Source organism: Conger conger, chromosome 10 (genome assembly GCF_963514075.1).
Source record: "Conger conger chromosome 10, fConCon1.1, whole genome shotgun sequence".
NCBI lineage: Eukaryota > Metazoa > Chordata > Actinopteri > Anguilliformes > Congridae > Conger > Conger conger.
In genome coordinates this window covers 21403843-21418301 of record NC_083769.1, presented here as the reverse complement: position 1 = coordinate 21418301, position 14459 = coordinate 21403843, and positions in this window count along the sequence as shown.

Below are 14459 nucleotides of genomic sequence, written 5' to 3'. Positions count from 1 at the left end.
AATTGGCAAGGATTATTTATTTTTTTTAACAGTTTTGCAGTTATTTTTTTGTGATGGCTGAGCTCACCAAACTGATTTTGTGAAAGAAAAAGGAACTGTGGTATTTAATTGCGAATTAAAGATAAGGACACAAGTTGATAGAATCAAGATATCCCTGTATTTAGCAAACCCTGCTTGATATTATAAGGGTTGAGGTTGACTCCAAAAGTGGACAAAATATTCACGGCTTTCCTTGGGAAGATGAATGTCGAACAGGCTGAAAAGAAGGAGAATAACTCATATAGAGGTCAGCCATTTGTTGGTGTATTCCCTTGATGTTTCTACTGTAGTGGCTGTGCTGAAATATTGTGTTTCACATAAACTGCAGTGTTTGCAGTAACACCAGCATGTGAACAGAGCAGGGACAGGAAGGCAAACACTGCAAAAGACACACTGGCAGACCACGTGCTGTAGACACTCACCGACTTTTACTGGGCAAACACTACCAATGGAGCAAGCAAACGGAAAACGGACATTTAATTTAGTTTTTCCATGATTATGAGGACCACAGCATTAATCACAGTCCATCTTTAAACACTCAAGTGGGAGGAAACGTGCACGGTCTATAGCAACAAACACTGTTTTATGGTGTCCTCCCCTTTTGTGAAGCATTCCCGTTTGGCACGTGACCAGGGAGGATAATGCTTTACAGACGCCAGCTGTTCCGTGATGCATGCTGTCTGTTTATCTAAAGAAAACATCTTGCGGAATGCTTCCTGTGAAAATTAAGCTTAAGACTAAAAGAATAAAACTTTAATTTGAGTAAACAATTCCAGGGGGTGAATCTGGGATTCAGTGACACTAGTGATGGTAAAGTAACTTTACGATATCATAAACACACAGTGAAAATGTCTTTACAGACTGAGCGGTGTGAATGGATTTTAGAAGCGATGCTCCTGGGGAGCCACAGGGGTCGTTGGGTTTCGGTTTCAGATTCAGACTCAAGAAACCAAATGGTGTGACTAATTCACCCAATGAGTGGCGGCCTGTAGCGTAGTGGTTAAAGTACCTGACTGGGACCCGTGAGGTCTGTGGTTCCATCCCCAGTATAGCCACTATATGACCCGCACAGCCGTTGGGCCCTTGAGCAAGGCCCATAACCTTGCTCCAGGGGAGGATTGTCTCCTGCTTAGTCTAATCAACTGTACGTCACTCTGGATAAAAGTGTCTGCCAAATATCATTAATGTAATGTAATGAGTGTGAACTAAAACCAAGACCACCAACAGTCCCAGGAGGTCTGAATGCTGAATTCTGGTTCATTGTTTTGGAGGAGGGGGAGCCAATCTTGGCCCTGGAAGGCCAGACTCTAACAATTTCGTAACTGAGCAGAGGGATTTAAATTTAATCCAATCATGGCTGCGATCAGGTCAATCAAGTCATCTAGTGGAAAATAAATCCATGCCAGTGGCTCTCCAGGATTGGAGGTGGACTGCTGCACTCGTGACACAGACAATGTTCTGGAATGTTCCAGTTTAGAGGACCTTATTCGGAAGCGCACACGGTACGCCTTAGCCAAGGTTTGGTGGTGATACGTGGTCTTAATCCCACATGTAAACCACAGGGCATGGCACAATGCCACCACAGCTTTAATTGTTTTGTAGCGCTCTTCTCACCATAGTCAGAGCCTGCTTTAGCATGACATCACAGAAGATACAGCTAATGTCTATAGCGGCAATCAGGTACTGACTTGAATGTACAAGAGGCGGGATTAGTTTGATTGGAGCCATTCGTCACAATTGCCTGAAAATGTGACATGGAAAAATAGCTGATGATCGGGGGTGGTAATTTGAATTGCTTTGAGGGGCTTACTGCTTCTCACGTTGATTACATATTACCTCACACAAATGAGCGTTTGCTTTGTGTGAGGTAATGCATCGCTGACATCACCAAGAGGGTCTTTGAAAATAAACCATCACCATTTTCCATCATTAACCTTGAAGGTCTGCCTGACTCACCTCCTCTAAGCCCCTGCAAACAGGGTGTATCTCATGTGTACACAGGGCGCACGCCTTGGCAAGCCCCGAGGGGCTCGGCCCCCATTCTGCGGAGGGGGTCTCGCCTCAGCCACAGCGCCTGCAGATGGGCGGAGGAACAGGAAAACGGGCCTGGAGGAGGAGGGCGTGTGGATTCGGGGCTTTAGGTATGACTGATGTTCTCAGACCTGGCTGGGGCAGGTTGTGTTTAATGTAAACAGATCTTAGACCAGCCAGCTTAACCGCTCAGAGCTGTCTCTTGTTTTCTTGTGTCTTACTGCCCTCCGTTCTTCTTTGCCTTTCAGTCAAGGAGGGATGAGAGGAGTAAGGGTGAGAAAGAGAGGGGGGAGGGCTGCGAATGACTGAAGGATTTAGCGGCGGCGAGGCATGCTGTGAGATAGGTCGGCAAGGTGAGGTTCCTACGCAGAAACGACTGATTTATTAATACTGGTGGTCTGCAAATACCAGGCTTATGACATCACTCTACTCCCCCTCCCTACCTCACACAGCATGGCCATCACAGTTATGTCCTGGGTGACTGATTTACCTTCGTCAGGGATCTGGGAATGTCAGCTTATGTAACCTTGTGGTTTTCTGGTTGGATGAGGGCACTTTGATTCAAGCTCGCTCAGCCATTGTGTAGCAGTGAGTGAGGAGCATCCAGGGATTCCAGATCAGCTTCAATGTGGTTTAAATGCACTTTGCAATTTTCTTTCCTTTCTGAGAGAATTTTTGTTTTGATCCCTTTTTCAACATTTCTTCTTTTGGCTTGGAATGTGCGACCATATCGATGGGCGTGCACCATCTCCTGAAAAAAAAGAAAAGCCCTCCTGAATTTTGGAGAACTATAGCGACATAGAGCGTGCTCTCAAACACCCAGAGGAGGCGCTGTCGCACTGTGAGGAGGGGGAGACCCGCCCATGGAATCTCTGTCTCTCTGGGATACGTTATGGGCGATCCTGTGCATCCCTGCCAGACTTGCGGTCACAGTCGCACCGCCGTGGCCCGATTTATATTCCGGATGGAGGGGCGTATCCCAGCACTCTAACCTCTTGGCGCCTTTCCTTGAGAAAAGCGGGATTGTTCCACTGTGCTATAACAGGGCATTTTGGAAACAGCAGAGAGGGATGCACCTTTGCCCCAGTCTCAGCAGCTAGATACAGGGTGGTCCAATCTCACTGTCTGAGCACGTCAATGGTGTCACTGCCTTACTGAGTATCATGGGAAATTATGGGAACTTTGCCTATATTTGTCAAGTGCATAATATTCTACATTTAATTCTGTGCATGTGTTTTTTTCCTGTGTGAATTAATGTGTGTGCGTGTGTGTGTGTGTTTGTGGGAGCTACTGTTGTGATATTGTGTATGCAGGGAGGGGGGTGGGTGGTAATTGTTGTGTGGAGTTGTGCATGAGAGCAGGGGGGTGGGTGGTTATTGTTGTGTGGAGTTGTGTAGGTGGCAAGAAGGGGGGTAATTGTTGTGTGGAGTTGTGTTTGCAGGGAGGGGGGTGGGTGGTTATTGTTGTGTGGAGTTGTATGTGTGTGGGGAGGGAGGTGGGTGGTTATTGTTGGGTGGAGTTGTATGTGTGTGGGCATTTGTGCATAGTGTGACGTGTGCTTGTTTCAGTGGCACACGTTTGTGTCGAGTGCAGCGATGCGGCACATGTCTACACTTTTCCGTTCTCTTGTACTCTTAGCCGTCTCACAGAGTGAGGCATCAGTGTTAATCACACAGAAAGTCCCGCTCTCAGGTCAGTCTGACTGGCTCTCCCCAGCTCATCTGTGCCCGGCGTGCTCTCCAGACGCCGCGCGGCAGAACAGTACAGCCGTTCAGACACTTCGCTCCACTGGACCGACCGTCAGCGCGCTGTAAATCACACACAAAGAAAGCACTGTGGGCCCGCTGCAGCCGGCCTGAAATACTCTGCCACGGTGCCACGGCCGAAATGGAAAGCAGATGAAAGTACATTTCATGCTGGAGAGAACCCAGCGTGCGAGTGCGGTCGCGGGACAGCCCCCTCACTGACCACCATTTTTCCCATAATGCACCAGTATGCACGATGCCCGAGCCAAAGCCGAACTTGAGACTATTCCAATGCGCTCGCTACCATTTTTTCTTATGCTGAGGGAGGGTGCATGGGTCTTGTCAAGCTCAGATTTGCTGGTGTCGGTGGGTGGGGGTTGGGTTCGGGTTGGGTTGGGTTGGGTTGGGTTGGGTCGGGTCGGGTCAGGTTGGCATGCAGAGAGTCATTCCGGGACAGGAGAAGGCGGGGGCGCTCCTGAGCTGTAGCCTCTCTCCTGCCGTTCTCTTTTCTCAGGGTTTGACGCTGATATCAACCAGCGTTGTGCAACATTCCTCCCCCTGACCCGCAAATACTTTGTTATTTTTCCTCCCGAGCGAACGCGTGGGCGTGGGAGACCGTCTGCGTCCCAGGAGCGAGGCGTCCCCTTTTATGGGCATATTTGAGGAACCGGAGGCTGTAGGCCGAGTCGGCCGAAGGGGGGGGGGGGGGTCCTTGGAACGTGGAGTCACGAAAGCTGTTTCACAGCTCGATCGGGCCCTGCCCTGTTCCTCACCAGAAGTTAGTATATTTGGAAGAGCAATGAAACAGCTGAAATAATATTCCTTTACGTGAAAAGGAACTTAGTTAATTGTTTTATTTTTTGACGTACTCTGTTCATTGTTCTTGGGTTCCCTTTGACAGCTGGAGCCTGGGCAAGGCTGTTTCCTACTGGTAAGAATAAACTTATCCGGTTTGATTTGGTCTCTGGCTGTGGTATTGGTGCACGTAACCGAACATATACCCCCTTCCCATGGGCTATGTGTCCTTGTTCCCAACCTTCCACTCTGTTCCTTGCTGTGGCGAATTCAGGGCGTAAACTGGGATCCAGACAGGGAAATCCATCTCACAATCTGGATTAGGTCTGAGTGTGAACAAGCCTTGGGTGCCAATGGAATTGAGATCACAGGTCACTGTGCTAAAACAGAGGAGCTTGTGGATGTGGTTTCTTTTTCATTCTTCTGTGCAGCACACCCGTAAAAACAAGCTGGCGTTATTATTGAAGCAGGGATTCACCATCGCTTTAATAGCACTTTATTTGGCTGTGCCTCCTGTATTCACGGAAATGATGACCATGCAAGGGAAGATAAACTTTTGATTTGCATCATCTGGCAGCACAGCAGTTTTTTCATTAATTCTCCTGCTAGACCTCTGCCCTCGAGTTCATAATCTGTCAGATAGACGTGCTCTGCTACAGTACTCTATGTGTCTTCATAAAAAGTCTGCAATGAAATATGCATTTGATTAACTCTTTATATGCTGATATAATTTTTAAAGCACCCCTGCTGATTCACCCATGCTGAATTTTCATCAAAGTACAATCAAATGAAATAATAATTTTGGTCTGCACACTTTGTGTATCATGAGACCACAGGTTTTAACATTTCTAAAAATATATATGTCATATCCATCCATCCATTATCTAACCCACTTATTCTTGGTCAGGATCACAGGGGGTGCTGGAGCCTATCCCAGCATGCATTGGGTGAGAGGCGAAAATATGCCCTGGATATCATTCGCCATTACACCAATCCATCAATCGATCCCTGGGCACACACACCTTTCACACACACCTGTACCTACGGGACATTTAGACACTTCACTTATCCAGCATGTTTTGGGCTGTGGGAGGAAACGCACATGGACACAGGGAAAACATGCAAACTCCACTAAACACAAAGGCCTGGATTCGAAGCACAGGAGGGTATCAAACCATAATAAAATAAACTTCATGACTTTGCAACTCCTACCAACTGGGTAATGTCATTAAGGGATAATGAAATAATTTTGTGTGATTTCATTACTTTTGGCAGGTCAAGATCATTCTATTATTATTATTATTATTATTATTATTATTATTATTATTGAGATCAACTTTGTCTTTGTGACAGGTATAGATGTTTTAATCTATTACTTGGTTTATAGATGTTTTAATCTCTCACAGTTTAAGAACAAAACTATTTATATTTGTTCATTGCTCCTGCAGTTATATAAAGTTTTATTTACTACTCTCAGCAACAAGAGCAAAGTGTTTGCATCTAACAAGCATAGGCTTGTTAAATTGGCTGTATTCAATTAAACAAATGATTTCAATGAATAAAAAAAGTTTAAAGCAAAGGGCTTTAAACTAATACAGGCTAGGAGATGAACCCCAACTGCTAGCTACAATATGCTAATAAATTCAATTTCTGACTAGCATACCTTGTGTAGCCCACTTGATCAGTTTACTTGATCAGATTTGCTACCTATTTAACCAGCTAGCCAATACATTCTAATCAATGATATAAAGGTGAGAAAAGCAACAGTGTTACAGTGCAAAATCAAACCTACTGCTAAAATACAGAATCATAAAACAAGAAGTTATTGTTCTTAAGCATTAGCTGCGTACGATTAGCATTAGCTAACCATTGTCCGGCCATATTATGTCTACTGAAGCTGACCTCAATGGCATGACCCAAGAAGGGCAGGCAAATTAAGCAGGCAAATTATTCACGGTAGGAAAATTGCCTATGACAACTCAACACTTTGAGAACAGACTGCATATATACAAAATATTAAACCTGGATAGATCATCGTTTTTTTATATCTTGGATGCTCCACGAATGGAATAGGATGATATTCCACTGTTCACTTATAATACTTTTCAAATTCTTTCTATGTTTATGTTTTATTCATGGCAGAAATAATTCTGCCAAGGGTATGTCCCCATGCTCCTAAAAAAAGATCCCGAATTATCAGACCACACCTGTTATCCTGTTTCTTGGAAGTCTTAAAGAGCTGTAAGGTTTATTTGATTGAATCCGCAGCAACTTAAATCAGATTTTATAGAAATTTCCAGTATATGCAGTATATGAATCTGTTTGATAATTTGCACAAGTTTTTTAAAAATGTAACTAACTTGTGAGCATGATGTAAGGTGGAGATACAAAACGTTTTATCTGGCGTCTAAAGGGTTGGAAACAATTGAAGAAATTGGTTTGGTGTCGCGCAGATGCCATAGTTAGTGTGTGTTTTCAGAGCAGTGAGTCTTAAGGGTTTTAGCAGATGTTTCTCTCCAGAATGAGTCACGTCATTGACTCTGCATACGTCAGTGAGCACAGATGTGGTAAAATAATTATCATAAAGGCAGGCTGACACTAGAGCCCAATACCACTCTCCCCCATAGGGCGGGGATTTCATACAGCGTGGCACAGAGCTGCGATCCCTTCTCTGCTTTCTGCCTGTCTGAATTATGCAAAAAGAAAAGAGGCAAGTCTGTTTGCCCTCCTTCAAAAGATCAAAAGCTATAAACTGCCAAATTAACACCCTCACACACTAGTCATAAAATATTTGTGTCTACTTTTAAAAGAGCATTACTGTTAATACCTGCATTACAGTGGGGGCACATCCAGTATTAGCATGTGCAGAGGAACCCAGCGGTGAAATGCTATAGCGGGGGGGGGGCATGCCCCTATCACCAAACTGCTGACCGGCCCGAACCGGTTTTGTCATTGTTTTCTGCGATTAACAAGCGTGACAGTTTAAATGCCTGCTAGCCATCATCGGATGATTCTGTTTCACTTCATTCTCTGCTGGGCGCTTGCGGAAAATATACCTGCAACGGTGGCCACACCTGCAAGCAGGCCAAGCGTGAAATATTCACACTCCATTTGAGGGCTTGAAAGCAGTGAATGTGTTCCAGCAGCAGCGAAGGTCACATGATAAGCAAGAGGATGATGGCATCTCTCAGCACTGCGACCGAAAGCCTGTCGGAGACAAGCCCCAGGTGGGTGACCGTTTTTAACGGGCCCTGTGTTCCAAACTGTTATAATGTGTGCACAAGAGGCACGTAATGAAAAGGAAGTGAATGAGCCATCTGCTCAATCAGCGCCCAGTAGGAGCATCTCTTTATGAGACAGACAGATGGGTGGCTCTACTCCTGCCTGGTGCCTGTGCATCTCAGTTAACGGCATGGCTGTCTCCTGAATGGGTGAATGCCTGGCTGAATGTAGTCCGACACACTCTAGTAAGAGAGGCTAGATGAGGACATACTCTACTCAGTGAACACAAGCACACATACAGTAAACTCATAGAGGCACATTCACAAATAGACTCACACGCACATACACACACACACACACACACACACACACACACTCAGTTGGATTTCCACCTAAAACCTTGTCTGCAGGAATAGGGCTCTCAGGGTGTTGGCCCTGTTCTGCCAGTTCCAGGTCTTTTGGTAGAACCAAGCACTTTCTGTGTTAATGTAATTTAATAGCACCCCTCATTGTCACAGTATATGCTATCCTATTCTCTGTGAGGTACACCATCAACAATGTTGGCAAACTAACGGTTGGAACTGTGTTTAATTATTTAATCTGATACATTAAGCACCATCACACTTTGTCACCCCCACCTTTCATGTCTTTTTATGTAGGCCCATTTATGCCTGGTCTGTCAACAGGACATGCAAACCAACATAATGCATGGTACAATCCATCATATACTCAACTTCTGATGCAAATATGATGCATTCTTCCATCTTCCAGTGAGATAAGTTCATAAGATAAATCATTTTTGTATATCTATACTCACAAAATAAATGAAGAAATATTTTCCTGCTCTTTCTGCTGTCAGCAGTATTGAAAATTTGGAGCCCGATTTATGTGTGTGTGTGTGTGTGTGTGTGCGTGCGTTTCCCCATTGCGCATTTTCCAGGTTGGTGAAAAAAACAAGGAAACCTAAATAAACTGGGCAACAATGGAGGGCTGTGTGATAATGATAAACCGGCAGGAATGTTTTTGTGATGAGAGGAAGTGTTTGAAGTAGAAAAGACTTTGGTTGGAACGGAACACCAGCACGGCTCATTTACACGGGCAATGGTAAGAATGGGGAAGGGGGGTAAGTGGGCGTTCGGCCTGGTCAAGCCTGCCCATTAACCTAAACTTCCCTCCCATGACCCTGGGACCCCAATCATTCTGCCTGCCTCTCTTCAGATAAGCACAAGGTTTTCCTGCCCTGTGTGTAGGCCAGTGGTAAAACAGGCATTTTTATGAAGCTGGCCTTCATTTTGAATCAACTCAGGGTTTTGAAATCCACCCAAAGAGGCCGATGGAAACTCGAGCTGTGCAGTTTTTCAAGGTCCTCGAAACCAGTTCTGTTTTCACTTTGTATTCAGAGATTGGTAGGACTAATAAAGTCATACAATGCCATGCTTTAAAGTTACTTTGGCACCACTGCTAATGTATTTACTATTTTGCGAATAGCATATTCATAAAGTTAATATTTTTCAAATGTATTAGCTGTTATTCAATTACTATATTGATATTTTAAAGCTACTATTACCCCAATACAAATTGATTAGCCGTTATTATAATACATTCATATTTTACTGTTATAACATATTCAGATCTGTGATTACTGCAAATCAAGCTGTGAAAATAGTATGTTTCCTCCACTGTGGTTTCATTCCCAAATTTGAAGCTGGATTTTCTTTGCTAACCATTGTCTAAGGGCCACATATTTAGACTTACAGCCTTTCCTGCATTTATCTTATATCTGTAAAACTGGCCAACAATGGACCCCTCCACAACCACCCACATTTTGTTTGTGCCAAGGTTCCTTACAGGAGATTAGGCACCCCGGTGTGGGAAGTGTTTATTTTTTCTTGTAAGCACAAGAGTCAGCATGTACACAAACACAATAAAATACATCAGAGAAACTTTCTGCTTAGCACAATGCTGGCTGAACATACTAAGGGAATCAGTTGTGAGTTACAGGAACAGGTTCACTTATGATTGTTTTAGAGATAAATTCAGTCATGGTGGTTGTACTAGGGTTACATTCAGTTGTGATTGTTTTATGGATAATTTCAGCTGTTACGGGGTGAAGGACTTGGAGGAACCAAGGGAGAGGCAGCTTAGGTGCTGCACAGTTTCAAAGAGTCCTGCTCAGGATACTAATTGTTTCAAAGATTACATAAGTAAGGAGATTTTATCCAAAGTCTGTGAACTGATAATACTTAAATTCCATTACTCTGGATGCTTAAGCTGGCATTGGTTGATATCGCAGTTAAGCATGCTACTTTGCTGACATTGCATCTTGTTAGGAATGCAAGAACAAGGCTTGCTTGTCTTCTTCACAGGCTGGCTATACCTGTTATCTCCTGCACTCCCCTCCCCTTCTCCTTCAAGGTCTCCTTCAAGGGGCAGAAGATATAATGCAACACAAAAAAAACAAACCCTTATTGAGGAAAGGACTGAAGGAAAGACTTTGCCGTTGAACTGTGAAACTAATTCAATAAATATAATTGAATGAGGTTGCATTTGTGTTAGTAAAGTGAGTGTTTAACAATGAGTAAAGACAGTAATTAAAGTTTGTGAGTTTGTGTGTGAGTGTTCATGTTTTCTGTATGGAAGAAGCAGATTGATGATAGCCTCTGCCCTTTTGCCTGCACTAGTGTGTGAAGGAATGTATGGAATTTTTAGGACCTCCTTTTTAGGTTTTTAGGACCTCTTCTACCAGGAGAACAGTGTTAGAAGTGAATCAGAATTAGACATGGCCAACCAACATCACATGCTTATCACCAAATTATTTATCTGAGGGTTAATATGTACCATACACAAGGGTTAATATGTACTATAAACACAAATACAGATGGAATGAGGTAATGCACCTGGGAATGGTGGAGAAATATGATAAAACACTAGAAGAAACATAAGAAATATTGGTGTTTCTGTCAAAATCACCACATATAGCTTCAATGCTAATTTCTATTGTGTGGAATGAAATGTTTTGAAGCCTTCAAGTGAGAACTTGAACTGGAGGCCAGATTTACATAAACAAAAACATAAGTTACATTGCACTACTATTGCAGTCACATATAATGACACATTAACAACCAACTTACTAAGACTATTCCAAATTACACAAAGAAATGAAACTCCCTCATTCACAATTTTGCAAAATCACCCATACAAAAAAGGTCTGAAACAATATTCCATGCTTAAGTGTCCTAGAAACCAGGCACAGGTAATGACGCAACCACAAGAAAACATGAATTTACAGATTGGTAAATAGAGATAACGGTCACCATCACACAGCCATAGCCTGCTACAGCATGGGAAAATCAATCCTAACAGAGAGTAAAAATAGATCTGTCATCATGAATCAAATTAATTCATTGTGGATAACAAAACAAACAAATGAGGCAAAGAAAAAATGTTAGGTGACGTAGAAAAGAAAAACTTTCCTACAACAAGTGGACCATCCAAGGAAAGAATATTAGCGTTAGAAAAACAATCACTGCAAAATGGTCTGTGGTGAATGGAAAAGTTGAGGGAGATGGAAGGAATAGATGTGGCTGAACTGGATGGGAAATGGCCAGAGATGGATTCATTCTATACCCTACTGATCACAACTGTTTAAAATCTGTGATATAATTTTCATATCTGACAAAAATAATAAGTTTACAAAGGCAGGGACAAAGCATGCCACTCCTCAGACATAGTATACAATTACAGCCCAAGGTACTGTAGCCTATTTTGATGTCCGGACATAACAGTGTGACATTAAGAGGAATTTCACTATAGCCAGCAATGAATTTGCGCTTTAGGTGCGTGGCTTAAATTCTTCTTTCATATCCTCTAGTAGTGGTATTATTGAATAGCTGTGCAACCTACAGAATATCGTCTCCCTACGAATATACATTGTACATGCCATTGTCCATGTAGGCATGCATATGCACATACTGCATGTGTGTCTGTGTATGTCAAATATGTATGTGTACATGCCTGTACGTGTGTGCATGTATACAGTTGTGTATGGGTTTGGGTGTGTGTGTGTGTTTGGGTGTGTATGTGTTTGGGTGTGTGTGTGTGTTTGGGTGTTTGTGCACTTGTGTAACTCAGCGGTCACCAGCTGTGCAGGTTTCATAAGGCCTTTATTCCTCTGAGTCTGCCATGTTTGAGTAAGAGAGCTAGAGGCCCACGCACCACTGGACCTGCGATCCATGGAAAAAGAATCGACACGCCTGTCACGCCGTCAAACCCGCCCCCGGAAGGCCCCGGTCTCTGCCCCAGCGTCTTCCCTCGTCCCCCGAAATCCGCCGGTTAAGCCCACGTGTCTTTTGGACTTCGCTAACCGTGAAGCCTGCAGGCCACATAGTTACTCATTGAGCCGGCAGTCTTCCGCCAATTCAGAAAAAAGGAACCGCAAGTAAATGAGTTCTGGAGTACTGGAGGTCACTCTGGCGTTGTTCCCCAAAGCTTTTCCCTGCTCCTCTGTTTCCTGGTCCTTGTCCCCAGCGGATATTTGTCTTAGTTTTTTTGAATGGTGATATACACGCCCCCTGAAATGGCAGGTACTTAGGTGCGAGGTGCATGACCCCGATGAAAGGGGTTATGTAATCCTTTTTTATGCTGAAGGCTCAGCGAGCACATACAACATGCCAGTGTTTGCGGTCCGTTGCCATGGAAACCCCCAGGCTGCGGCTGCACTGTTTGTGCAGCTGAAGGATCGCCAAGCAGTCGAGAACGAGACCGGGAAGGACCCGCTTACGCACTGGAAAAGAGCGCATTTTTCTGGGATAAAGATTTAATTCACGTTTCTTTTTTTAGTTTGGGCTCTGCTCTGTTCTCTGTAGTGGCGGCGGAGTTTTCTGGCTTTCATTAAGACTGACTCATGTTCTAAAACTGCCAAAACGGTTAACTCCTGTGGGTCTCTTTTGGTCTGCGCCCTGCTCACAGTAGAGAGCAAATTAATGCCGAATTACCAGGAGCGCCCTTCAGTTTGTGACTGGCCTGAGTATTTTTCTTAGCAAATACCTTACCTTTCCCTGCAGTTTCACAGCCTGGGAGCTGGAAAGCCTGATTCACTGCCTTGCACAATAGTCTCACAGATTTATGTGGCAGAGGAGAGCTGGTCCTGGCACCCATACTGTACGGCTTCTGTACTGCGCTCAACGTGGAGCAATTGGGATGTCTGGGATTTCATGTACTTTGGAGTAAATGAGTTTTTAGAAATGTATTCTGGATGTACTATGGAGCCCAGTGGAGGACAGGGTCCCCCTCTATAGCCTCCTGAGATTTCTGCCCACCTTGGAGTTTTCTTAACTTGTGTGCTTGCTATTTGGGGGTTCAGGCCTGGCGTTTGCCCTTCTGTTACTCTGTAATGCATCTTTGTGACAGTCTTCTGTAAAAAGCGTTATACAAATAAAATGTACTTGAGCTGTTATCACTGCAGTAAATAACACATATAGCATATAATCATTGTATGGGGGCTTCTGATTTCAGAGTTCAGGGAGTTAACAAGACCCAGAAAGAGAACATCCAGACCACACAACCATGCTTCAGACACAGAAATCTGTGTTTTGCAGCTCTTGTTGGGCTGCTGAAATCTGGAAGCTCAGGACATTTGCCAATAATATTTGAAAAATTGCAAAATCTTTATCTTGACAATCTATTTAAAATGCAAGTGTTAAGTGTTAAGTGTCGAGCCCTATCGATAATTTCAGAATTTGACCATTAAAAGTATGAGAAAAGCATGAAGGAAAAACTCTGCAGCACAGCATCGTGAGAGGAGAGGTATGCGCCCTCGATAAGACAAAGCACTGGAGCATAATCAAAGCTGCAGGCCTTGGGCCTGGCTTTAATCCTCAGCCTGCAGTGGCCAGGTCTGAGGAATTCCAGGTATTCGCAATGAAAGACCCCTACGCACGTTGGGCTCCATCCCTGCCCTTCAAGCTGCTAATTCTCCGCAGGTGGAGGTAATTCTGGGTCCCAGGAACAGCGGGAGGAATGCTGCTCTGTTCGGGGAGATGTGTCTTCACAAGGCAGTTTTATTTTATCTTAGTGGAAAAGGGGTCTTTAAAAAAATGATTGCAGGACCCCAGCTTTTAACTGAAATCTAAACATAAAAGTTTCAAAAAGACTGATGACTATGAACTGGTGTTGACGTAACCAATACATAGAAAATAGCTCTTCATAAAATAAAAAGTCAAAATCTTTAAACTTAGCAACTGTAATGCTATTGTGTGACAAAACAACATTACTTGGCTTACATTTCATAAAAAGAAATGCACCTAAAGACAGATTATATGAAATATTAATGTTCATGTCACTAGTTTTCCTTAAATGGTACTGTAACTGTAAGGACAATACACACTACCAGTCAGTCATTTTGCAGGGGAATTTCAACGGTGGAAAAAGACAGTAAGCAATTGGGAATGCTGAACTGTCTGAAGTGTTTGGTTGGACAAATGCATACACCTTAACAGCGATTAAACAGACAATATATAAATGCCGCTATGGCTTATATAGACACACTCAGAGTGACAGGTTAACGCACAGAAATGTAGTTAAGAGCAACTTCACCATATCCAGCAGGAAATTTCACTTATTGAGTGA